The 26,935-nt window shown below is 41.1% G+C and overlaps 1 long non-coding RNA gene and 1 other non-coding gene across 3 annotated transcripts in view; both read left to right on the plus strand.

Moving 5' to 3' along the window:
• Nucleotides 1-2,559: 2,559 nt before the first annotated feature.
• Nucleotides 2,560-26,935, plus strand: part of LOC132659970 (uncharacterized) — a 62,025-nt gene continuing 37,649 nt past the window's right edge. Inside the window, exons 1-2 of one of the 2 annotated variants that reach the window (XR_009601083.1) lie at nt 2,560-2,773; nt 19,087-19,229. This is a non-coding gene — a long non-coding RNA (uncharacterized LOC132659970). Of the gene's footprint in view, nt 2,774-3,623; nt 5,345-19,086; nt 19,230-26,935 lie in introns of those variants that run through there. The other variant, XR_009601084.1, reaches the window with a different exon arrangement.
• Nucleotides 3,624-3,787, plus strand: LOC114115462 (U1 spliceosomal RNA). Its single transcript, XR_003589802.1, has one exon. It is a non-coding gene; the product is annotated as a U1 spliceosomal RNA (small nuclear RNA).

A 26,935-nucleotide genomic window follows, 5' to 3' on the forward strand; every position in this document is an offset into this window, starting at 1 on the left:
TTAGTTGTTCCATGACATGTGGGATCTTAGTTCTCTGAGCAGGGATTGAACCTCTGTCTCCTGCATTGGCAGGTGCATTCTTAACCACTGGACCACCAGGGAAGCCCCTGAATTTTTTTGTAAAATATTGAGACTGGTCTTGAAAGACTATGGGCTCTTGAACAGCTCTGTTATTTAACAAACCACTATTAGTTGCAAACATGAAAATGGCATTTTGCATTTAAAATTTGTTTGATGGTGACAGTAATCTGGTGGCTCAGTTGGTAAAGAATCTGCCTGTAATGCATGAGACACGGGTTTGATCCCTGGGTTGGGAAGATCCCCTAGAGAAGGGATTGGCAATCCACTTTGGTATTCTTGCCTGGAGAATCCACGGACAGAGAAGCCTGGCGGACTATAGTATATAGTGTTGCACAGAGTTGAACATAACTGAAGCAACTTAGCAAACGCGCACACACACTAGACTACTGTTCTAGTATAGTGTGTTAGTCGCTCAGTCGTTTTCAGCTCTGTGTGATCACCATAGCCTGCCAGGCTCCCCTGTCCATTCTCCTGGCAAGAATACCAGAGTGGGTTGCCACGCCCTCCTCCAGCGGATCTTCCCAAGATGTGGGATTGAACCCACATCTCTTAAGTCTACCTGTATGGGCAAGAGAGTTCTTTACCACTAGAACCACCTGGGAAGCCCAGTGTAGCACCACTTTTTCCCCTTACATGAGTGGTTCCCAAACCAGAGTTCCAAGTATCTTCACTTTTATGTCACAAACAAACTATATATAGATTTTATCTATATATAAGTTTATGTGGGTGTATGTATGTATCATATGTATGTCTATATTACATAATACTTTGGAGGAGATAGTCTGTAAAAAATCAAACTAGTAGACTGTCAAAAGGTCAGATTTCAGGAATAGTTGCAGCTCACATTATTACCAAGTCCACTCCCAGCAGGACAGGCCAGTGAATCTGAGTGAGGAAGTGTTGAGGCAAGGACTGTGACTTTATTGGGAAAGCTCAGAAAGCTTCCCACTGAGAAAATACCAAACTAATGCTTCAAAATGACCATCTTCTGCCGGGTGGGGTGGTCCTTTGAGTGCCAGGTTCTTTTACTGAACAGAGATGGGGGAGGTGAGGAAACAAACTAAAAAGGTCATTAATCCTTTCTAATATGTCCTAGAATGCAAGCCTCAGGCAAGGGGATGTGTTAATTTCTTCCTCTTGCCCCATCCAGCAGGTGGACAGGGTCAGGCTGAGAGGGCAGGATTCTCTGAGGCATGCCATTCTGTATGATTATAATAATAAACGTGAGGAAATGCAAGTTAAAGAACAGTTCCAACATGGAGTCAGAATTGGCTTTTCCCTTCAACAACAGAGCTCGCGCCTTTCTTGCTCTAATAATATTTGTGTCTCTACCCACCTCAGACACCTCTGTGTTCTCAATTATTCTGGTTCATTTTTATTAAGATTTTAAAAAACAGCAATATTTCTTCCTGTTTTAAAGATACAAAACTCTGGCTAATTTATTTTGGCCAAAGGGAGAATACCAAAAGAGTGCTGGTGCTGTTGTAGCCACGCATTCCCGGAAACAAACTCACTCAGAAGGATAATGCAGATAGTGGAGTGCAGTTTATTACACCGGCGGGTCCAAGGCAGATTCTCCTCTTAGGCAAGGACCCCGACCAGTTTTCGAGAAAACCTTATATACCCTAAGTGTATAAATTTCCCTGAAACTTGTCTGAACAAAGGAAAAAGAAAGATAGAATCAAAGTTAATCCGTGATCATATGCCTTAAGCCTAGGTAGTTAACAGTGAACAATTATCAATAGGCCTGTGGTCATATCCCAATAAGCATAACAGAATGTATGATTCTATTAGGTTACACAGATAATTAGGGTATTCTTTTAGGCGATGGAGAGCTTTGGGGTTCTTCTTTCCAGGGTCCTGGTTTTCCAGGTGTATGTTGTTTCCATAGATACTGGGCATATAGCTCAAAATCCATAGTCTGGCCCAAGATAGAGTCCTGCTTTCAAAATAGAGCCTGTTCTGTTTCCTCCTTCAGTGCAATCCCAGGAAAGACGATTCAAGACTAGGTAAACTTGGAAACTCCAGTTCTAATTCACAGCGAAGAAGTGAGTCAGGCTGGGACCTGGGACACTTTGTTTCAGTGCTTGCACCTGGACCCACCTCTCCTGGAACAACAAAATACAAAGAAACTCTATGGGACTAAAAATACCTGTGTGCATGTGCAGTTGCTGCAAATTTGGGACCCAAAAGATGCAGAGAGGTCAAAAAATCCAACTTCCCCTTTCGAGGAGCCTGGAGCAAAAACAGTGTTAGGAGCAAAAGCAGAGTATTGAGCATTCACCTTGGACACTGCACCACCTGAAGGAGTGGGCAAAACACCTAAATCACTCCTTTGCCCCCAGCCATATACCCCTCCCCTCACCCCATATAAGGAATAAGCTTCTCCCCCACTCTTGGGAACCAGCAATCCAGGGGACCTGTTGTTTATTCTCCCTGTCTTCTGCCGCAGCATGGGCCGCTAGTTGATTTCTATTGATTGGGGAAGGCCAAGACCTCTGTTTCCTAACAGAGGGAGGGAGAGGACTGGGGACACTGATAATGTTTATTTCGTGAAGGTGGAAATGTGAATTACTAACTGCTGCCTGAGACAGGATTTGCTCTTTGGGAAGTTTAATATGAGTCTAGGAGGGCTCGGAAGTTTCTTTCTTGCAAGATGGATTCTCCTGCAGTCTTGTTTTGGATTTCAAAGGTCTGTGAAAAAGGGAACAGATGACCCTTTGCTCGTAGCGTTGAGCACGAGGGTTTAAGAATACAAGGAAACATAGTTTATTCTTGTTTGGGAAGGGAGACACTGATCACGAAGCTGGTTTCCGCTGGTGGAGTGTGATCACTGCGGCTGTGCAAAGTCCGGAGACTGCACAGATATGAGGGAGGGGGGCGCTTGTGTGAGCTTGCCCGTCTAGTTTGCCACAGTCAAAGTGAGTGTTTATGCAACTGACCTTTCAGGTTAAGGGAGATCATTTGCTGCTTGTTTGAAAGAAAGCGTGTTTTGCCCTTGGGCTTGAAGCTTTAAACTGACAACCTACTTTTATCGACGCAAGGACTGGACCGTCAAACGCAGGGTGTTTTTTTTTTTCCCCCTTTTTGTCAAGTTTCATCTTTCCTGACTTGCTGTTTTAGTTACGTGGACAGCGGCTTGTTGAACCGCGCCAGATGTCAACATCGACGTCACTTGTCCCAAGGCTTTCAAGATAGAAGCTTATTTATATTGTCTAAGTTTGTGTAGCGTCTTTACCTTTGTAAATTTTATTGGAACTGTGCCACTAACAATGCCAGGAACAAGACGCGCGTTAAATGAGATCACGAAAGGGGTGTGGAATATGTAGATACGCGCAGTGACTGCTGGTCGTGCTTAAGCAACATATATATTTCCTAAGAGTTTAGACAATTTCGAGATGTCAAATGCTGCTGGTGGTAATTATCTCTTGCAAACTCTTTATACTTCAGAAGGGGAGTGGTATAGACTGCATGAGAAAAGTCGTCCTACGTAGAGAGTGATTTGAGTCTGATGGTGTGGTACCAAGCAGCGGTAGCAACTCATACTTACCTGGCAGGGGAGATACCATGATCACGAAGGTGGTTTTCCCAGGGCGAGGCTCATCCATTGCACTCCGGCTGTGCTGACCCCTGCGATTTCCCCAAATGTGGGAAACTCGACTGCATAATTTGTGGTAGTGGGGGACTGCGTTCGCGCTATCCCCTGGTCTTTTTTTGTTTAAAAGTAGACTTTTTGGGTTCTTATTACTCACTGAAAGCTAAGTGATGAGTCTTCACTTTTTCTTGTATAAGCGTGATGGTTGTTACCGGTCATTTAGATACTAAATCGATGTTTTAGTATCGATGATTCTGTAGTAATGGCAACCCACTCCAGTATTCTTGCCTAGAAAATCCCAAGGATGGGGGAGCCTCGTGGGCTGCCGTCTATGTGGTCGCACAGAGTCGGACACGACTGAAGCGACGTAGCAGTAGCACATCTAGCTTTCTTGTCCTTAACTATTTTCTGGAATTTCCTTAACTTTACAAAAAGATCGTTCGTTGAGTTGCTGACACTCCTCTTCCACAATCTTTTTTGTCGCTTCCTTTCTCTTTCGTTTTCAATCGTTCCCAGAATCAGCCTTTTCCCATGAATCGTTTTTTTTTTCTCTTCAGTACTTCAGCGAGTAAAGCGCGCGTCCTGTTTTCCGTCATTAGCTCCGCCCTCTTGTGGGTGTGCGCAGCGGCGGGTGTCAGACTCCAGAGCTGCCGCTGGTTTTTGGTTTCTGATCTTCAAAGTACTACTTTCTGAGGATGTACTACGTTTTAACCGCGGCTTTGAAAGTGTTCAGAAAAATCAGTTTTTACAGGTCGAACGTCGAAATGTAGGAGCTCCCTTTCTTTTCCTGGGAAGAATTTACACTCTTCTTTCTCTGCCACCTCTGTGAATTACTTGCTGTTGGCCTTTTTTCGTTTTGAAGCCAGCAATGTTAGCATCTTATGTCCGCTGACTTCTATTTTCTCTGGCCTTTCCTATTAAAAGGCCGTCTTGGTAATTTGCAGTACTGCTCTCCCGCTCAAATCCTTAATCACATCTGCCAAAATTTCTTTTTTTGTATGAAGTAACATATTCGCTGTGGTGTTGGAGAAGACTCTTGAGAGTCCCTTGGACTGCAAGGAGATCAGTCCTGGGTGTTCATTGGAAGGACTGATGTTGAAGCTGAAACTCCAATACTTTGGCCACCTGATACGAAGAGTTGACTCATTTGAAAAGACCCTGATTCTGGGAAAGATTGAGGGCAGGAGGAGAAGGGGACGACAGAGGATGAGATGGTTAGATGGCATCACTGACTGGATGGACATGGGTTTGGGTGAACTCCGGGAGTTGGTGATGGACAGGGAGGCCTGGCGTGCTGTGGTTCATGGGGTCGCAAAGAGTCGGACACGACTAAGCGACTGAACTGAACATATTCGCAGGTTCCAGAGATTGGTATGTGGGCAGTTTTGGTGGGCTGTCATATTCAGCCTTCCACCTTCATAAAACCTGCGGATTTTTTCGTCATTCTCAGGGGCTAGAGAATGACGTCACTTAAAATGGGTGCGGAGCATGTAAATTTGCGGAGCGTCTTCTGGCCTTGTTCACGTTGTACGATTTTCGCAGATACTCTGGGATCCAAAATATTATTGCTTGGCTTTTGTAGTTCGGAGAAGTCTTTCTTTTGTAAATGACAGACTAGAGCTTGTATGAAGAGAATGACCGAATATTCGGAGTGTTCGGAATCTGAAGGTAAGTGGTGTCGGGCGCACTTTTTACTTCAGGTGTTTGGAGAGGGGTACGACGTGAACCACTGAGAGCTCAATGACGAGGTAAAATTGTTCAGTTCAGTCGATCAGTCTTGTCCGACTCTTTGCGACTTCGCGGACTGCAGCACGCCAGGTTTCCCTGTCTAACACCAACTCCCAGAGTTCACTCAAACTCATGCCCATTGAGTTGGTGATGCCATCCAACCATCATCCCTTGTCGGTTCCCTTCTCCTCCCGCCTTCAATCTTTCCCTCTTTCCCGGCATCAGGGTCTTTTCAAATGAGTCAGCTCTTCGCATCAGGTGGCCAAAGTATTGGAGTTTCAGCTTCAACATCAGTCCTTCCAGTGCATTTTCAGGACTGATTTCATTTAGGTTGGACTGGTTGGATTTCCTTGCAGTCCAAAGGACTCTCAGGAGTCTTCTCCAACACATTTCAAAAGCATCAATCCTTGGGTGCTCAGTGTTCTTTTTTTTTTTTTTTTTTGCTCAGTGTTCTTCTTTTTTTTTTAATTTTAATTTTAGTTTTTTATTTTTTTAAATTTTAAAATCTTTAATTCTTACATGCATTCCCAAACATGAACCCCCTCCCACCTCCCTCCCCATAATATCTTCTGGGTCATCCCCATGCACCAGCCCCAAGCATGCTGCATCCTGCGTCAGACATAGACTGGCAATTCAATTCACATGATAGTATACATGTTAGAATGTCATTCTCCCAAATCATCCCACCCTCTCCCTCTCCCTCTGAGTCCAAAAGTCCGTTATACACATCTGTGTCTCTTTCCCTGTCTTGCATACAGGGTCGTCATTGCCATCTTCCTAAATTCCATATATATGTGTTAGTATACTGTATTGGTGTTTTTCTTTCTGGCTTACTTCACTCTGTATAATCGGCTCCAGTTTCATCCATCTCATCAGAACTGATTCAAATGAATTCTTTTTAACAGCTGAGTAATACTCCATTGTGTATATGTACCACAGCTTTCTTATCCATTCATCTGCTGATGGACATCTAGGTTGTTTCCATGTCCTGGCTATGATAAACAGTGCTGCGATGAACATTGGGGTACATGTGTCTCTTTCAATTCTGGTTTCCTCGGTGTGTATGCCCAGCAGTGGGATTGCTGGGTCATAAAGTAGTTCTATTTGCAATTTTTTAAGGAATCTCCACACTGTTCTCCATAGTGGCTGTACTAGTTTGCATTCCCACCAACAGTGTAGGAGGGTTCCCTTTTCTCCACACCCTCTCCAGCATTTATTGCTTGCAGATTTTTGGATCGCAGCCATTCTGACTGGTATGAAGTGGTACCTCATTGTGGTTTTGATTTGCATTTCTCTAATAATGAGTGATGTTGAGCATCTTTTCATGTGTTTGTTAGCCATCCGTATGTCTTCTTTGGAGAAATGTCTATTTAGTTCTTTGGCCCATTTTTTGATTGGGTCATTTATTTTTCTGGAATTGAGCTGCATAAGTTGCTTGTATATTTTTGAGATTAGTTGTTTGTCAGTTGCTTCATTTGCTATTATTTTCTCCCATTCAGAAGGCTGTCTTTTCACCTTGCTTATATTTTCCTTTGTTGTGCAGAAGCTTTTAATTTTAATTAGATCCCATTTGTTTATTTTTGCTTTTATTTCCAGAATTCTGGGAGGTGGATCATAGAGGATCCTGCTGTGATTTAAGTCTGAGAGTGTTTTGCCTATGTTCTCCTCTAGGAGTTTTATAGTTTCTGGTCTTACATTTAGATCTTTAATCCATTTTGAGTTTATTTTTGTGTACGGTGTTAGAAAGTGATCTAGTTTCATTCTTTTACAAGTGGTTGACCAGTTTTCCCAGCACCACTTGTTAAAGAGATTGTCTTTACTCCATTGTATATTCTTGCCTCCTTTGTCAAAGATAAGGTGTCCGTATGTGTGTGGATTTATCTCTGGGCTTTCTATTTTGTTCCATTGATCTATATGTCTGTCTTTGTGCCAGTACCATACTGTCTTGATGACTGTGGCTTGCTCAGTGTTCTTTATAGTCCAACTCTCACATCCATACATGACTACTGGAAAAACCATAGCTTTGACTAGAGGGACCTTTTCTTATTTGGAACCAATCTGTTGTTCCATGTCCAGTTCTAACTGTTACTTCCTGACCTTTATACAGATTTCTCAAGAGGCAGGTCAGGTGGTCTGGTATTCCCATCTCTTTCAGAATTTTCCAGTTTATTGTGATCCACACAGTCAAAGGTTTTGACATAGTCAATAAAGCAGAACCAGATGTTTTTCTGGAACTCTTGCTTTTTTGATGATCCAGAGGATGTTGGCAATTTGATCTCTGGTTCCTTTGCCTTTTCTAAAACCAGCTTGAATATCTGGAAGTTCACAGTTCACATATTTTTGAAGCCTGGCCTGGAGAATTTTGAGCATTACTTTAGTAGTGTGTGAGATGAGTGCATTTGTGCGGTAGTTTGAGCATTCTTTGGCATTGCCTTTCTTTGGGATTGGAATGAAAACTGACCTTTTCCAGTCCTGTGGCCACTGCTGAGTTTTCCAAATTTGCTGGCATATTGAGTGCAGCCCTTTCACAGTACCATCTTTTAGTATTTGAAATAGCTTAACTGGAATTCACCTCCACTAGCTTTGTTTGTAGTGATGCTTCCTAAGGCCCACTTGACTTCACTTTCCAGGATGTCTGGCTCTAGGTGACTGATCACACCATCATGATTATCTGGGTCATGAATATCTTTTTTTGTACAGTTCTTCTGTGTATTCTTGCCACCTCTTCTTAATATCTTCTTTGGTTAGGTCCATTCCATTTTAGTCCTTTATTGAGCCCATCTTTGCATGAAATGTTCCCTTGATACCTCTAATTTTCTTGAAGAGATCTCTGCTGCTGCTAAGTCACTTCAGTCGTGTCTGACTCTGTGCGACCCCATAGACGGCAGCCCACCAGGCTCCCTCGTCCCTGGGATTCTCCAGGCAAGAACATTGGAGTGGGTTGCCATTTCCTTCTCCAAAGCATGAAAGTGAAAAGTGAAAGTGAAGTCTCTCAGTCATGTCCGACTCTTCGAGACCCCATGGACTACAGCCTCCCAGGCTCCTCCATCCATGGGATTTTCCAGGCAAGAGTACTGGAGTGGGTTGCCATTGCCTTCTCTGAAGAGAATTTTCTTGAAGAAATCTCTAGTCTTCCCCTTCTATTGTTTTCCTCTGTTTCTTTGTACTGATCACTGAGGAAGGCTTTCTTATCTCTCCTTGCTATGCTTTGAAGCTTTCCATTCAAACGGGTATATCTTTCCTTTTCTCCTTTGCTTTCTGCTTCTTTTCACAGCTTTTTGTAAGGCCCCCTTAGACAGCTGTTTTGCTTTTTGCATTTCTTTTCCATGGGGATGGTCTTGATCCCTGTCTCCTGTACAGTGTTGCGAACCTCTATCCATAGTTCATCAGGCACTCTGTCTATCAGATCTAGTCCCTTAAGTCTATTTCTCACTTCCACTGTATAATCGTAAAGGATTTGATTTAGGTCATACCTGGATGATCTAGTGGTTTTCCCTACTTTCTTTAATTTAAGTCTGAATTTGGCAATAAGAAGTTCATGATCTGAGCCACAGTCAGCTCCCAGTCTTGTTTTTGCTGACTGTATAGGGCTTCTCCATCTTTGGCTGCAAAGAATATAATCAATCTGATTTGGGTATTCTGATTTGGGCATTGACCATCTGGTGATGTCCATGTGTAGAGTCCTCTCTTGTGTTGTTGGAAGAGGGTGTCTGCTATGACCAGTGCGTTCTCTTGGCAGAACTCTATTAGCCTTTGTCCTGCTTCATTCTGTACTCCAAGACCAAATTTTCCTGTTACTCCAGGTGTTTCTTGACTTCCTACTTTTGCATTCCAGTCCCCTATAATGAAAAGGACATCTTTTTGGGTGTTAGTTCTAAAAGGTCTTGTAGGTCTTCATAGAACCGTTCAACGTCAGCTTTTCAGCATTACCAGTCGGGGCATAGGCTTGGATTACCGTGATATTGAATGGTTTGCCTTGGATAGAATTGTTACAGTGGGTTTTCTTGGTTTGGAAATTTGAGAAGTTTGTGGCAGCTTTCCAACAGGTGCAAGTGTTGAGGGGTCTGATTTTCAGCGAGCGTGGGGTTAGTGACACTTCCAAAGGGAACAGTTTTCTATTATATAACAGGTCCTGGCTGTTACTCAGCCTCCTCTGAAATATACATAATCTATAATCAGGACTCAGTTTCTCCCACTGAGATGATCCTTCTGATGTTCTGTCAGAAGTTCAGCTTAGCCTGAAATCTCAGTGCCAGACATCCACGTGGACACTGTAGGCACCATACAGGCAGTGGTCCTCAGCATCATCGATGTGGTTATCTAGGTTTATCAGGAGAGAAAAACCAGGGTTTTGGTGAGTGTGAACAGTGTATGTGTGTGTGTGGAAGACAGAGGGAATGAATTTATAGTTTCTTTATATTTTCTCTATGTACTTGTGTTTTAAATACTGTTTGATTCTCTGTAGTTCTCTTTGAGGTCATTAAACAAAAGCAGTCTAAGTGTTGAAGGAAAATGTTAGGTTGTTTTTGACCTGTACTATGTAGTTAGGCCAATGATGGTTGTGTCGGTACTGAACACAGGCAGACTTCTTTTTTCTTATCCTTATTTCCTAAAAAATACAATGTAAAAACTATTTACATAGTACTTAACGTTGTATTGGGTATTATAAGTGGGCTTCCCTGGTGGCTCAGTAGTAAAGCATCCACCTGCCACTGCAGGAGATCAGAGTTGGATCCCTGGGTGGGGAAGATCCCCCGGAGAAGGAAATGGCAACCCATTCCAGTATTCTTGGCTGGAGAATTACATGGACAGAGGAGCCTGATGGGTTACAGTGCATGTGGTCCCAAAGAGTCAGATAGGACTGAGCAACTGTGTACCCACCACGTAATCTAGAAATGATTTAAAGTATTCAGGGAGGAAGGATGTATATAGGTCATGTGCAAATACTGGGCCATTTTATTTAAGGAACTTGAGCACCTCCAGGTCTTAGTATCCATTGGGGAGGAGGTCCTGGAGCCAGTCTCTGAGAGCAGAGGGACCTCTGTGCTTCCAAGAATCCCTTTAGAGCTGTGGGTCTCAAACCCCACTACATGTTAGGACCACCCCAGGCAACCAGGCTCTGGTTCCTTCTGCAACCACAAATGGTCAATTCAGTAGGCTTGGAATGGGACTTTGGTGTATTTAAAGTCCCCAGATGATTCTGAAGTGGAGCCGGGGCTGGGTAGTTCTGGATAAGCATTTTTGTACAGGACCCAGCTGTCAAGATGCATGTAACATATCCTTTATTAGCCATGTAAATATTTGCTTTACGAAGTCCTTCCTCTGTTCATTCTCGGTGCGCGTGAAACTAATTTACAGCCCTTAGGGTATCTGCTATACCATCAAATATATTTCATTATATTTAAAAGCACCCTCCCAGGGATGGCAAATACTGCTTCAAAGCAGTAGAATCAGATGAGGACAGAAGCCCAGACTGTCCTGTTCTCATCTGTTTCCCCTGAAACTGAGGAGATACTTAAAATTTTTTGGATGGATAGGTGAACAGAGTTAAGACCATTATTGAACTACTGGACTCGAATTTATTTATTGCTTTTTTAAAAGATACTTTTTAAAAATTTTTTCAAACTTTAAACTTTTTATTTTTTACTGTTTTTTTTTTTATACCAAAACAAAACTAACCATGTTGTGATAGTTTCAGGTGGACAGTGAAAGGACTCAGCCATATGTATACATGTATCCATTCTCCCCCAAAACTCTCCTTCTATCCAGGTTGCCTAACAGCATAACATTGAGTAGTGAACTTGAATGCATTTAAAGATTAGAGGATACATTTAAATAACTAGATTAGCAATATCTGTGTGTGAGAATGTTGATCTGGGTCTGATCACATAAGTGATAACAGGAGTAAATGTAAGTGAGGACCCATTCTTCTGTCCAAGGGTCCAGGCACAGAAGACATCTGCCGTGTTTTCAGCAATGCATGGAAAGGACTTTGTGGTTACCCAGAGACAGCCCTGGATCATATTAACAGGTGTAGGATCTGGAATGTCAGAAGCAATCATCCCATTTTTGTCCTTTTCCACATCACATCTGTGGTATTATGTGCAGTTCTGAAAACCACCATTGAGGGTGGGGACAATATAAAAACTAGAGAATATTTGGCAAAGACTCCCAGGATGTGGGGGAAAAATCGAACCGTGTTACACAGAGAATAGTTGGAGGACTGGGCAAGTTTTGCTTGGAGGAATGCAGGACTGTTTAAATTATTTTTATTTATTTGAAAGGTTAACATTGAGAAAACAGACTGGATTTATCCGATATGACCACAAAGAGTGGATTAGAACCAAATTTTAATTCCATACAAAGAATAACTTTTTAAAAAATTTATTTATTTTAATTGGAAGCTAATTACTTTACAATATTGTATTGGTTTTGCCATACATCAGCATGAATCCGCCATAGGTGTACACGTGTTCCCCATCCTGAGCCTCTCCCCCTCCTCCCTCCCCGTACCATCCCACTGGGTCATCCCAGTGCACCAGCCGCAAGCATCCTTTATCCTGCATCGAACCTGGACTGGTGATTCGTTTCTTATATGATATACATGTTTCAATGCCATTCTCCCAAATCATCCCACCCTCTCCCTTTCCCACAGAGTCCAAAAGACTGTTCTATACATCTGTGTCTCTTTTGCTGTCTCGCATACAGGGTTATCGTTACCATCTTTCTAAATTCCATATATATTCGTTAGTATACTGTATTGGTGTTTTAAAGAATAACTTCCCAAGATCAAAGTTAGCCAAGAAAGGACTGTGGAATGGCTCTCTTGCATAGACAGAGGTATTCTGGCAGCTCTCTGTATGTCAGTGATGTTGTGGAAGAACACTTAATCAGGGACTCCTAATTAAATGCAGATACTGCTTGGGTTGGTCCCCAGTGGAGCCTGATCTCACCTGCATTTCTAACAAGCCCCCAGGTCATGTCGACTCAGAAGCTTCTAAGGTTCTTTTCAAGTCTGAGACTTTGACTTCTGTGAAGCTGATTGTGTGTCCTCTCCTATGGGCTTCCAGGTGGCGCTAGTGGTAAAGAACTCCTGCCAGTGCAGGAGACATAAGAGATGAGGTTTCGATCCCTGTGTCTGGAATGGTCCCCTGGAGGAGGGCATGACAACCCACTCCAGTATTCTTGCCTGGAGAATCCCACGGACAGAGGAACCTGGCGGGCTCTCTCCACAAAGAGTCAGAAACGACTTAGAGACATAGCATGCACACACACCTTTCCTATGCAGGCTTCGTTTCCTTTGGTTTCTAGGTATAGCCTGTTGCAACTCAGTGTAAGGAGAGACCTTTGGGAAACTTCCCAACAAAACCAAAGTCCCCTATGAATGTCATGTAGTGGTTTTTCACTGTGGAGGAACAGAACGGACTAATAGACTGTGATCATTGTTCTTAATTGAGAGGTGCCAAGGTAACCATTCTCTTTCCTGAACAGTGAGCCTGGTATTTACAGAGATGGAGAAGGAGTCATAGCCATAAAATCTTTCTTCCTTTTTGCTTTGTACATCTGGATAAACAGATCAGGGAGAAACTTGTAACTTTGCCTCTCAAATAAGACAAAAATAAATTTTAAGTGCATTTGTTCATGGGTTCATCAGTTTCCCTCCCAGTTAAAAGGGTCAAAACGCCATCTCCTCTTGCTGGAAAGCATCCCAGAAGTCTCTCAAGGGCTTGGATGTAGGCTGGGGATGGTCCTGTCACCTCTCACCTCCCCATGTTTGGCAGAGACTGCAGGCTGCATACCCCTCCCCGAAATTCTTTTTCCTTCCTTCCTTTGTCATAGAACCTCTGGTTCTTAACTATAGGCCTGTGACTTCCCAGAGAAAGAGATCCTGTTTCTGAGATTCCTCTGCTCATTTTCCTGATCTATCTTTAAATGTCAATAATGATGGAAAATGACATTCCACTCAGGAATAATAGGAGTGATAAAAGCATTTTTTTTAATGAAGCATTGTCGTTTTATCCAGGATACTGAAAAGGGTGTGCTGTGGTCCAAGGAGCAGAGAGAATCTCTGATCATCAGTTGTGGTGATAAACAATGCAGGGGAAAGAATGCTGTGTTTGGCTAGGAAGCCTCTGTGGAACTTCATGAATCATATGTCTCCCCGTGTGTCAGGGGTAAAAGGGCCTGATGGGGTAAAGGGGCCTGGTGGGGTAGGAGTCAGAGGAGGACCAATCTCTGTCGCTGGTGAGAACGGTAGCATGGAGTCTATGGTAGTCTGTCTGTTCACTGGTGGTTTCCTCTGATAAGACAAAAATCCAGACACAAGAATGCATCTATAAATACTCAACATACAAATATTACATAGCATTACTTGAATAATAAAACATTGTTAAATTTATTATAGATAAGAGAATTTTCAACCAGTACCATTTTTAAAAAGTTTTATTAAAATTATCAGCTTCTTCTAGTTCTCTGTATGTGTAAGACAATTAATGAAATTTCACATTGTTTGTATTTGATAGCTGAAAAGAAAATCAACGACTTTCTTTCCAACCTGTAGTTCCAGCCAATCCCTTTGGGAAGAACAACTGGAAGACTTGGACCCCCACCCCCCCGCCCCCACAAATGCTTAAGCATGCTTCTGAAGGTAACAGAGTTATAAGAAAGTGAGCTTATGGACTCGAGATTGTGGGGAGGCAAGAATCCCAGGGAGGCAATTGGCAATCCCAAAAGTAGTGGCTGAAAGGGTGGAAGCTGAGCAGGACTTTTAACAAACTCACAGGGCTAGGGGACAAAAGTTCCAAGTTCAGGGGCTGCCAGGGAGAAGGAGTGAAGAAAGGGCATGGCAACCCTCTCCAGTATTCTTGCCTGGAGAATCCCATGGACAGAGGAGCCTGGTAGGCTATACACGTTCCTGGGGTTGCAAAGAGTCGGACAAGACTGAAGCGACTTAGCATGCAGGGAGATGGAGACTTAATAAGTAACCAGTCTTAGAGCTAGAACTCCAAAGACCTCACCCTGGGAGTAAGAGTCAACCAGCAGGACTTGTTCTAATCAACTCAGTCTCTGTATGGATCGAGGTGGTCTGTGAATGTCGTGCCCATACTCTACACAGTCTAAGAAAAAAAAATACTTTCTCTTTGGAGGAAGGCGGTTTCATCTAGAACCTCAAATTGTCTACAGTTTTCAAAAACAATGTTAACTGCTCTATCAACAACAACCAGTTTTAAAAAAAACTATCAGAGGGAGTGGTCGGCACAAGATTGAACTGACAATGAAAAAAAAAAATTAGATCAGAGAGGCAGACTCTCAGGAGATCCAAATAGTTGTAGTTATTAGACACCGATTTTATTTATTTATTTATTTATTTATTTATTTACTCCATATGATCTATTTTATTTGAGAAGAAATTATCCTTGAAGGGATCCATGCAGTCCCTTGGGATAAGTGGGAATTTCCAAATATTTCACAAACAAGTTTGGGAATACAATGATGAGAGTTGAAAAATGAAAAAAGGAAAAATCTTGGTTATGAGAGATATTACAAAACATAAAATAGAGTTACATACATTGTATAGAGAATTTGAAATCAGAATAGAATTCCACCCGCCCCCACACACACACCAAAAAATGAAAGAGGCATGTTCTATGTTCATAGTCTCATCGAAGAGTGGCAACATTTGGCTCTTGTGTTGAGCTCTGCTACCCAGGATGCTTCATAAGTCCTAGGATAAATAGGCCCTTTTAGAGTCACCTTTCTAAAGGGTATTTTCAGACCTCTCTTTAAGTCTTTATTTCTCAGACTGTAGATGAAGGGGTTCAGCATGGGTATGACCACAGTGTACATCACTGAGGTTGTTACGCTTGAGTGTGAGCCGTGGTAGCAGCAGAGCTAAGGTATGCTCCTAAACCTGTACAATGAAATAAGGGGACAACTGAGAAGTGAGATGCACAGGAGGAAAATGCTTTATACTTCCCCTGAGAGGATGAGATTTCATGTATGCAGAACACTGTCTTAGAATATGAATAAATGATACCAAAGAGGGAACCACCAGCCAGGAACACAGCTACAAAATACATCACCATGTTATGGAAAAAAGTAGACACCGACTTTAAGATAGCTATGATTAAAATGTTCAAGGGATTAAAAGGTAAGATGGTGACTTTGACATAAAATGGACATTTTAGAGCTGAAAAGTGGAAGGAAGGAAATATAATATGATTTATTAAATGATTTTACATATTTAAATATATGAATATATGTATTTTTTAAAAAATTGAAGTTCCTTCTCAGATATTAGTAGGATACATGTAACGAAAATTTGAGAGGACTTTGGCTTAATAACTGTCTTCAACGTTTTCAAAAAATTCTAAGGCTTTTCAAACAAATTCACAAATGTTAGTTCTTCCATTAATTAGTAATTTTGTTAGTATATGGAACATTCTTAATTCATAATAAGTGACTTAAAGTTGTATTAAAAACAGATATAAATGGGAAATTAGCCAATATTATGATGACAAACCCTCAAACATGATTCCACGTTTCCTATGTCTTTCCCTTTATTTTCCTGAGCTTTAATTCTTCTCTCAAGTGCTGATAATGATAGAAAAATCAAGAATGAAAACTTACACAGGTATTGCAGAGCTCATAAAGCCTCTGAAGGCACTGTAAGGGGGAAAAGAAAAACCAGAACAGTTATCTGACACTTAATTGTTAGGAAATTTTGTTTCAGTTCAAAGATATTTTTTTAAGTTCTCAAAAAAAAAAATACTTCCAAGAGGAAATTACAAAAATTACTTTAAAGTCTGTGAATAATAAAGGGGCTTGTTGTAATGTTAATTGGACAATCATATGAAGAGAATGGAGTTAGGAGTTAGCCGAGAAGAGTACTGGTACAAAAATTTTCCAGAGATTAGCAGCCTCACTGAAAAAAAAAAAAGCAACAAGGATCCATAGAAACATAGAGATTCATCCCTGCCTATGAAAGGAAAGGACAGTCAAGTATCAAGGTGAGGAACAGAGAGCTATATGCTTTGGCAGTTCTCTCTGAGCAGAAACCTGAACTTTCAAAGATGTTCCAAGCATCTTCAGGGAGATGCAAAGAAGCAAGCAATATACCAAGAAGCTGCCATTTACAGATCAAAAAGTCTATACGAAACATAATTCCTGAAAATAAGTATAAATTTATCTCTGAGCTTGTTTAGCAAAAAAAAAAAAAAAAGACAAAGACATTTGTCAGTTGAGATGAAGTCTTCTAAAAGGAATTAATCGCATGTGTAACTTTTTAATGAGGACTTTTAGATATTAGATTGAGTTTACCGTGTGATACAGGAATCGTTGATATGGTCTCATTCTGTGATGTATCCTCTGAAAAGTAAAAACATAATATTACGTTGTAAAAACAAAATATTCTGGTGATTTCTGGGTTCTAGATTATTGAAGTCAGATTACGGTAAACTTGTAAAAGCAGTTTCATGATTTATGTTGTCCCCTTATTTGCAAAAAGAGAAGAATCTAAATCAGTTGCACACTGAGAACGGTGGTGTTCACTCAGACAAGAGATAAATCAAGGCTGATGTTCTGATTTTCACACGCCTAGAGAGGTCTGTTTCTCTGGAGATGATTTTCCCAACTGGCAGGAACTGTCCACAGAATTCCTAGCTATGCCAGTGAGGCTGGTTCCTATGCTTCCCACCTTAGATTGTTTTCATTTTTACCTTGGAGAAAATATTTTTTTAAATGTTTTTCAAATATAGTTGATTTACAGTATTGTATTAATTTCTGCTGTACAGCACACTGACTCAGTTATGCATATATATTCTTTTTCATATTCTTTTCAATATTGGATATTGAATGTAGTTCCCCTGTGCTATACAGTAGAACTTTGTTGTTATCCATTTTATGTGTGGGCTTCCCTAGTAGCTCAGACTGTAAAGCATCTACCTGCAGTGTGGGAGACCCGACTTTGATCCCTGGATTGGGACGGTCCCCTGGAGAAGGAAAGGGCAGCCGTCTCCAGTATTCTTGCCTGGAGAATTCCATGGACAGAGGAGCCCTGTGGGCTACAGTCCATGGGGTCGTAAAGAGCTGGACACGACTGAGTGACTAACACACACATTCTATACATAATAATTTGCGTCTGCTAATCCCAAACTCACAATCCATCTCTCCTCCATCCCACTCTCCCTTGGCAACTACAAATCTGTTCTTTATGAGTCTATTTCTGTTTTGTAGATAAGTTCATTTGTGTCGTATTTTAGATTCCACACATAAGTGATGTCATATTACATTTGTCTTTGTCTGACCTAACTTCACTTGGTATGATACTCTCTAGGTTCATCTGTGTTGCTGCAAATGGCATTATTAATATTTTATTCTTTCTCATGACTAATTCTCCATTGTATATATACTACATCTTCTTTATCCATTCATCTATCAGTGAACATTTAGGTTGCTTCCATGTCCTGGCTGTTGTAAATAGTGCTTCTGTAAACATAGAGGTGCACGTATCTTTTCAAATTATAGCTTTGTCTGGATATATGCCCAGGAGTGGAATTTCCGGATCATGGCAGTTCTATTTTTATTTTTCTGAGGGACCTCCATACTGTTCTCCATAGTGGCTGCACTAATTTACATTCCCGTCAACAGTGTAGGAGGGTTCCCTTTCCTAAGAGAAAATCTTGTAATCATACTTTATGCTCCTGAAAATATTACTTCTTGAAAATGTCTCACATATTTTCTCTTTAAATCACATTTTCCTAGGAGACCACAAATATTCCTAATTTAGGTGGTTTTTAAAACACACACACACACACACACACACACACACAATTACCTGCCAGTTTAAGAAGTAATCCTGGTGAATTCCAGGATAAAATTCTTGTACCTGTGAAAATTGAGAGACAGAATATGGAGACTGAGGAAATAGATGTAATGATAATAATAGTAATTAACTAGGAGGCTTGGACTTTGAGTTCCCAAAAGGCAGGGACTATGTTTTGTCATCTGTGTAGTTCTGGCACCTTGCATGATCGTCCATCTCAAGAAACATTTGTTTTTAGAATAAGCAAATGAATATTATATCTGTTAACATCAGTCACTAATCTGTTTTAGTACCAAAAACATCTCAAATATAAGCACACCTAGTTTCATTGTGCTTCACAGAAAGTACATATTTTTCAAAACAAATCGAAGGTTTGTGGCAACCCAGTGACGAGCAGGTCTACTGTCCCAGTTTCCACTGGCACTCGCTCACTTCGCTCACTGAGTCACATTTGGGTAATTCTCAAGTCTTTCAAGCTTTTTCGTTATTATTATATTTGTCATGGTGATCTGTGCTCAGTGATCTTTAATGTTACTACTCTGACTTGCTAAAGGCTCAGATGATGGTTAGTGTTTTTTAGCAATAAATTATTTTTCAATAAAAGCGCACGTGGTTTAAAAATAAATTTTAGAAAACGAAAAATTTAAGCAAACAAAAAAAATTAAGGTGCACATTGTTTGGCAGACATAACGCTGCTGCATACATACATAATAGGTTATAATATAGACATAACTGAAATTTGTATGACCCGCTTTCTTGAGATAGTTGCTCTATTGTTGTAGTCTGGAACTGAATTTGCCATATCTCCGAGGTAAGCCTGTAATTGTCTCATTGTGTTCACTTTCTGCTTTGTTCACAGCAACAAGCTGAGCTGCAGTCTTCCTAAACCACCATGGGGCTTCCAGTGGTCTCAGAGTTCATCAAGGGCTTCTCCAGAGCAGTCAACGCCCCTTCCTCCACCAGCACTTCTCAACTTTGGCTGCCCAGTGGAACAGTCACCTGGTAAGATGATAAAAATCCTGATGCCTGCATCCCCAGGCCAATTAAGTCAGGCTTGGGAGGGTAGGACCCAGGTCTTAGGACTTGTGTAGTTTTCCAAACAATTCCAAAGTGCAGCCAAGATTGAGAACCACAGCTGTGCTCTGAGGCCAGGCGAGGTTCCCTGCTACGTTTGACTCAAATCTGTTGCTTTTCTGATAGTCTTCTTTTGTTTTTCTAACAGGTTTTTAAAAAAATATTTATTTGTATTTATTTTTTTGGCTCCTGTGGGTCTTTTGCGGCATGTGGGATCTAATTCCCTGACCAGGGATTGAACCCGGGCCCCCTGCCTGGGGAGCTGGGAATCTTAGCCACTGGGCCACCAGGGAAGCCCTCTAACAGGGAAAAATACCTTGAGAGAGCTACTTTTAGCTCCCAAGAAACTTAAAAGGGAGACTTTGACTTTGACTCCAATGATAGATTTTTTTTTGTGAAGATTGAGTACTAAAATTTAGAATTCGTGAACCAAGGCTGATTTGCAGAAATAAATATTAAGAGGTTACTTACTGGTGTGCAGTGAGCCGTGACCAAAAGGAAAGTGATCAGAAATACCACTTTCATCTTTAGATTCTATCTGTAAGTAAAACAAGAGTATTAATTCTTAACTTAGAAAATATGTAACCCTTTCCTGCTTATGTAGTCTGACCCTGGATCAGGCACGTTCTTAAGAAACTTGACTGAAGCTTATGCTATTAGGAACCAAAGGGTGTATAGATTAGAGATTCTGGAAGATAATTTTGTTGTTGTTTAGTCGCTGAGTCTGTTAAACAATTGGAATATAGATTATGAGTCACATGCCTTATGAATGGCGTGTGGCTCTAATTCAAGATCTGCATCTTACACACACACATTCAGGTAGAGTATAAAGCATTTCGTAAAGGGAAAGTTGCTCAGTCGTGTGTGACACTTTGTGACTCCATGGACTTTACCCCACCAGGCTCCTCTGTCCATAGAATTCTCTAGGCCAGAATACTGGAGTTAGTTGCCATTTCCTTCTCCATGGGATCTTCCCAACCCAGGGATCAAACCCAGGTCTCCAACATTGCAGGTGGATTCTTTACCGCCTGAGCCACCAGGGAAGCCCAGGAATACTGGAGTGGTTAGCTTATCCCTTCTCCAGTGGATCTTCCTAACCCAGGAATCAAACTGGGGTCTCCTGCATTGCAGGCGGATTTCATACTTATTAGCAATATTTACCTAGTGAGTTTAAAAGAATATCAGTCACTGTTTATAAAAACACAGTTTTTGAAATATAGTTATTATTTCATTTGATTCTTACAGTGACTTTGATAGGTAGATATTAGTATTATATCCACTTAGAAGTGGGTATTTGTCTATACTCCTATATTATGATATAGAGGGTTTATTTGATGTGATAGTAAATTCTAATAGGTTTATGGTTTTCTATTTTCTACTATATCATGGTAACTTTTATTTCAATCATTTTCATTTTTCTTGAAAACAAGAAAAAGCTACACTGTTATTAGAACATCTTTTAAAATGATATACAAAATGCCCTTAATTGTTGTTTTGCGGGAAGAGAAGAGATGAGGCATTCTGAAGATAAATAATTGTTTTCCTTCTCCATAAGAATGCTATAATTTTTGCCAACAGTATATTAATTGATTCATTTTTGTAAGAGGGGTCACTTGGTAAATGTTTGTTATAGAAATTAATTCTGTCATTTGGAATACTTCTTACAAAGGGAGCTGTAATTTTAAAATAAATCAAGACAGAAAATGACAACACATATCCAGTAACCTTAGATCTGTGAAATGCCATAATATGTCTTGAAACAAGCTGCCAATGATTGATTTTAAAAAATCCATCTTCGAGGTTAAACAATATTTGAAAGGCGGAGAGAGCGTTCAGGAGGATGATATCAAGACCAAATTCTTGTAACTATTATTGCCTACTGGAAGGCTTGCATCCTTTATGTTCCCCTGTTAAAACTGTTGATTGATGCTCCTCTTTTTTTCCATATATTCATTGCTCTAAATATGGAGGAGGGAAATAGGAATAACTTCTAAAATTCTACCTCTGTAGGATTTTTGTGATTGCTGTTTTTCTATAATTTGTTTTCACTCACTATTTTAAAACCCTAATACAACCCGGAACAAGTATCAGAGTAACGTATTTAAAATAAATAAAATGTGAGTCCATGGGATAATATTTAAAGAATTAAAAACATGGGCCACATGACTATAAAAGAGAATTAAAATGTTATTGTCAATAAATTAAACTAAATTTTTTTAATTCTCAGCCTTTCCAGTTGTCCATATTTTGGATAAAATAATAAAATTTATAACTGAAAGGATATTTATTACCTTATACACCAGGAAAAACGGAATGTTCAAGATGGTTGAGATTTCCTTGACGCCTCGTTTCCAGATGATCTGGGTAACTGCAAAGTATTTATATATGTGGATTCTAATGACGTGTAGTATCAGTACATTAAAAAACAATGAGTCCTCATGACCCTCATTTGCATGGGACTAGGACAGGGCCAATACTTCATTCTTGGCGGGGCCAAGACCCTTGTCTCCGATCAGAATACATTTTTGTGGTTGTTCTTGAGATATGAATAATTCAGGAGACCTAGGGTTTTGCTAATGAACAATCAGGATGAATAATTGCAACAACTAGGAAAGTACCAAACTATATTAGTAGCTTGGCTGAAAGATGCACCTTGAGAATTTCAGCTTAAAAGACTTAACATAAATCCACTGACATTTGCATGAGTCATGCCTTGACAGAGGAAGTCTTGTTTCGCTATCTCATTCATCGGGGAGACAAGAGGCTATGAGCTGGATAAGTGGAGGGAGCACTAGCCCCTGAGTCCAAGCTCAGCTCTGCCGGTGCTGGCGTCACTTGTTGAAGGTTAGTTCAATTTCCCACAGAGAACACTCCAGGGCTCTGCTTATCTCAGAGTCCAGGTTCCTGCTAACTCAGTACTAAAGAAAAGACATTCTTCCGTCCTCTGACAAAAGCTCACTCATGTCTTGCTCTGTATGTTTGGTAGGATAAATATTTAGTTCCTTTTGGAAATGTCCTGTACTCTTCACGTCCATAGGTTTTACTTCTGTGGTCCAGGTAAATTGGTCTGCTGCTGCTGCTAAGTCACCTCAGTCGTGTCCGACTCTGTGTGACCCCATAGATGGCAGCCCACCAGGCTTCCCTGTCCTTGGGATTCTCCAGGCAAGAACACTGAAGTGGGTTGCCATTTCCTTCTCCAATGCATGAAAGTGAAAAGTGAAAGTGAAGTCGCTCAGTCGTGTCCGACTCTTAGCGACCCTATGGACTTCAGCCTTCCAGGCTCCTCAATCCATGGGATTTTCCAGGCAAGAGTACTGGAGTGGGGTGCCATTGCCTTCTCCGAAATTGGTCTGCAGTATTTTTTTTTTAAATAAAAATCTTGGTTATTCAGTCTTGAATAACATCACCTGTGAGATACTAACAGCTTAGCTAAGGCATCACTTTGCCAAACCCAATTCCTTTCACAGTATTTTTTTCTAATGAGCAGTCTTTTGTTGGGCTATATAACCTAGTTCTGTGAAAAGATTCTAGTACTGTTAAGCTCAAATGCAAAATGAAATAAAATGCAAGCTTCACAACTTTGCCTCAGAGACCTCCCATGTTCTAGCTATGAAACTATGTGAATAGTGTTATTGCCTGCAACCCAGAATTCACTATTTTTCTCTAGTTTGATGAAACAGATTGAGCCCTTTTAAAGCAGTATCCCCTCTTCTTTTTCATCTTTTCTGGAACAGAGATAGTGATAAGTGAGAAAAGTCAAAGAAACCTCTGGATCTATCCTCATGGGGACCCAACCACCCTACTAAGCAGCAGCAAACAGGATACTCTGGGAGCCATATGAGAACCTTGTTTGTTTTTAAACCTTAAGGAAATGTTATATTCGGAAAAAAAAGAAAGGTGTGGTGTGGTGTAAGAACAGAAAATGTGGGTAAAGACAGAACACGAGAGATGTGGCACCACCCACTTGAGGGGCAAATTAACAGCCAGCATGGCCTGCCAATGCCAGGATCACAAAACCCGGCAGCGTCCAAGGAAGAGCAGCCATTTCCAAGAGGCAACCAGTCTTGAAAGATACAGGTTTCACCTTTTCCAGTCCGCTTCCTCAGGACCACAGTTGTCAGAAGACCCTGCTTGTTCCTCCTGCCTTTGCAAAAGGGTGGCTGGCAAGAGAACCTTGCTTGTTAACCTATCTGCGTCTCTTAAAATTGAGGCACTAACTCTTGGCTTCTCAACAGTGGGGATCAAAAGTTTGGTCCTTCAGGAATAAATTTGAGGGGATGGACCTCTCAACTTTCTGAGGTGTGGCATCCCAAAGGAGTGTGTGCTTTCCCTTTGAAGATTCACAAGCCCTCAGCACTAAGAAGCACAGACTACCACCTAGAGTAGAACGTAACACATTTTCTCAGTGTGCTTTTTGTTCTTTTTTTTTTCTTTTAGTTGATTTATATATTAGTTGAAAATATACAACATAATGATTCAATATTTTATAGATAATACTCCATTTTAAATTATTATAAAATATTGGCTATATTCCTTGTGGGTGGTGGTGGTTTAGTTACTAAGTCATATCCTACACTTGCAACCCCATGGACTGTAGCCCACCAGGCTCCTCTGTCCATGGGATTCTCTGGGCAAGAATACTGGAATGGGTAGCCATTCCTTCTCCAGTAAATCCTTGTATCTTATTTTATACAAAGTAGTTTGTACTACTTTAATCCCCTACCCCTATCTTGCTCTTCCCTCTCCACTGGTAACCATTCATTTGTTTTCTGTATCTGTGTCTATTTCTGTTTCTTTTAATATTCATTCGTTTTGTGTTTTAGATGCCACATGTAAGTGATATAGTATTTGTCTTTCTGTTATTTCACTAAGCATGATACCCTCCAGGTCCATCCATGTTGCAAATGGCAAAATTTCACCCAGGCTTAATGGGAAGGACAGAAAAGACTTTCCAAGCAAAGGGGACAGTGTGAGCAAAACCATGGAAGTGAGAAGAACATGGTGGATTGATGGATCCGTAGGTAGGTCAGTCTTCTTAAAGGATGATGAAGCAGGGAGTGGCAGGAGTGTCTGCACGCACTGAGGTGCTTTAGAAATCCTGACTAGTTGAGTGATTCAGAAGCCAAAAGAGATAAGCAAAAATCACCAGATCCTCACTCTCCCTTAGGAAAGAGCAAACTTCAGTCATTAATGAAATCAAAAGGAAAGGGTCAGGTATCAGTTGACTCAGTTTCTTCATATATTAAAATCTCTTAAAAATTAGAACGCTGGAGAAGAAAATGGCAACCCACTCCAGTATTCTTGCCTGGGAAATCCCAAGGACAGAGCAGCCTGATTGGCAATAGTCCATGGGGTTGCAAAAGAGTTGGACATGACTTAGCAACTAAACAACAACAACAGCGTACATATATTCATTGCACTCATACAATTGATATATTAATACATTGTATATACATGAATGTAATTAACATCATGAAGTAGGATATATTTTCTTATCTCTGAATATCTATAGGTTTTATTTATGAAACTGAATTTTTAATATTCACCACATGAAGACAGAATCACAATATCCTCCCTGAATCAACCATTAACTGAGAGCCACCAAAAACAAATAAGAATAATAACAGATTATTTTTAACTGATGGAATAAACCTCAACAAGATTGTGGAGTTAGGGTTTCTTAGCTTTTAGACATTAATCAATTTGCAATGAAAACACACATATACCCACCCACACACACAATAAAAACTGTGTGTTCACGTATGACTCCAATCTGCATAGAAGGTGTCAATTCATAATGTTTTTAGTAAGTTAGTTTGTATTTTGTATTATGTCTGTTTTCTATATTACTTATAACTGCAATGAGAGGTTCTATGCTGTTTTCCTCAGGAATGAATTAAAAACTAAGAACTATCTACAAATAAACTTAATAGAAAACTAAAGAGCAATAAAGATATAAGAAAAAATATTAGAACGCTAATTTTGTAGATAAAACCTTTATCTTTGGAGATGTCATTTTTCTAAAGCATGTTCAACCAAATACTCCTCCTGATAGAGGAGAGTATATGAAAGTGGCCAGGAAATCCAGAAATCAAGTTTTAATCCTTATTCATCTTAAGAGAATTTGGTGGATGTGTTAGTAGTTTTCCAAGTTCTGCTATGTTTGCTGTCTACTTCATGGAATGGTTCATTCCAAACTTGCCTCTCGGATAAAGAGATTAATTTTTGGAATTCTTTTATAGTTTACAATGCCTTTTATTTCAAAATCCAATGCATCCAGCCAGTGTGAGTGAGGCACACCAAAGCTTCTTCCCTGTAGGTCCTCCCCTTGGGGCCGGGTCAGCAGCCAGGGCTTCCCAAGGTGGGAGCTGGTCCTTGGTTCTATGCCCTCACTGAAGAGCGAATTATCCTCCCCCTTGGGGTAAACACACTTACACCATGATTACAGTTCACCCCAACTACTGCTGTGCTCAGGCACAGTGCTCCCACTGTGTCATTAGAGACATTAGAATCTTATGTTTTGTAATGAGAGGCTCCTGCTTCCTGGTCATCATAATTTTTGCTCTAAAGTCTGAACAAAACAGAAACCCCCTGAGGTGGCGGTTTTCAATATGGCCGCACATTAGACTGACTTTTTAAGCAATTATTTTTTTATTTCTGGCTGTACTGAGTCTTTGTTGCTGCTCAGGCTTTTCTCTAGTTACGGCGAACGGGGGCTACTCCCTAGTCATGGTGTGCAGGCTTCTCGTTGCACTGGCTTCTCTTGTAGAGCTGGCTTCTCTTGTAGAGCTGGCTTCTCTTGTTGTGGACACACGGGCGTTGTGGTGTGTGGGCTCAGTAGTTGTGGCTCCCAGGCTCTAGGGCACAGGCTCAACAGTTGCGGCACACGGGCTTAGCTGCTCCGTGGCACGTGGGATCTTCCCAAACCAGGGATCTAAGCTGTGACTCCTGCATTGGAAGGTGGACTCTTTCCTACTGAGCCACCAGGGAAACCCTAGACTGACTTTTTATAATAGTTGTCAATCGATGCCCCGTTTCTACCCCTAGACATCCTGATTATCTTAATGTCGATCTGGAATGGAGCTCAGGCATCAGTAAACGGTTGCCTCCCCAGATGATTCTAATGTGGAGAACCAGGTTCTCAGGGACTTGACCCCTGGAGTATCTGTCCTATCTCCTCTCCCTTTGAGACTGGAGACCCCTGAGAATTCGTGCTGCTGATTGGAGGGAATCCTACTGTTGGAGGGGCTGGCGGCAGGCACTTTGGCCTCTACAGCAGTTTCTTCTTGGATTAGATTGTGGACAGGACAGCTTTTTCAAGTGGAATTAAGGATGCCTGGTGACCTTGTTCTTGTGCCCACTGACCTTGATCCTGTTCCCAGTGGCTAAGGAAATGGACCCATTACTGCAGGATTCCTGCAGACCACTCCACGGAGAGATACACAATAGTAGCAGCCCACAGGCTGAGGCTGTGTGAACCTGTGGAACAGCTGTGAGCAAACGCACTAATTAGAGCTCCGTTTGCAGCTCTCCAGGGAAACATGCTGTCACTGGCTTACGCAGGCACGTTTGGAGAACTGTTGTTTTGGGCTGACAGTCATGCCAAGCACACAGTGCGGCTGAGCACATCCAGT

Source organism: Ovis aries, chromosome 6 (assembly GCF_016772045.2).
Source record: "Ovis aries strain OAR_USU_Benz2616 breed Rambouillet chromosome 6, ARS-UI_Ramb_v3.0, whole genome shotgun sequence".
Classification (NCBI taxonomy): domain Eukaryota; kingdom Metazoa; phylum Chordata; class Mammalia; order Artiodactyla; family Bovidae; genus Ovis; species Ovis aries.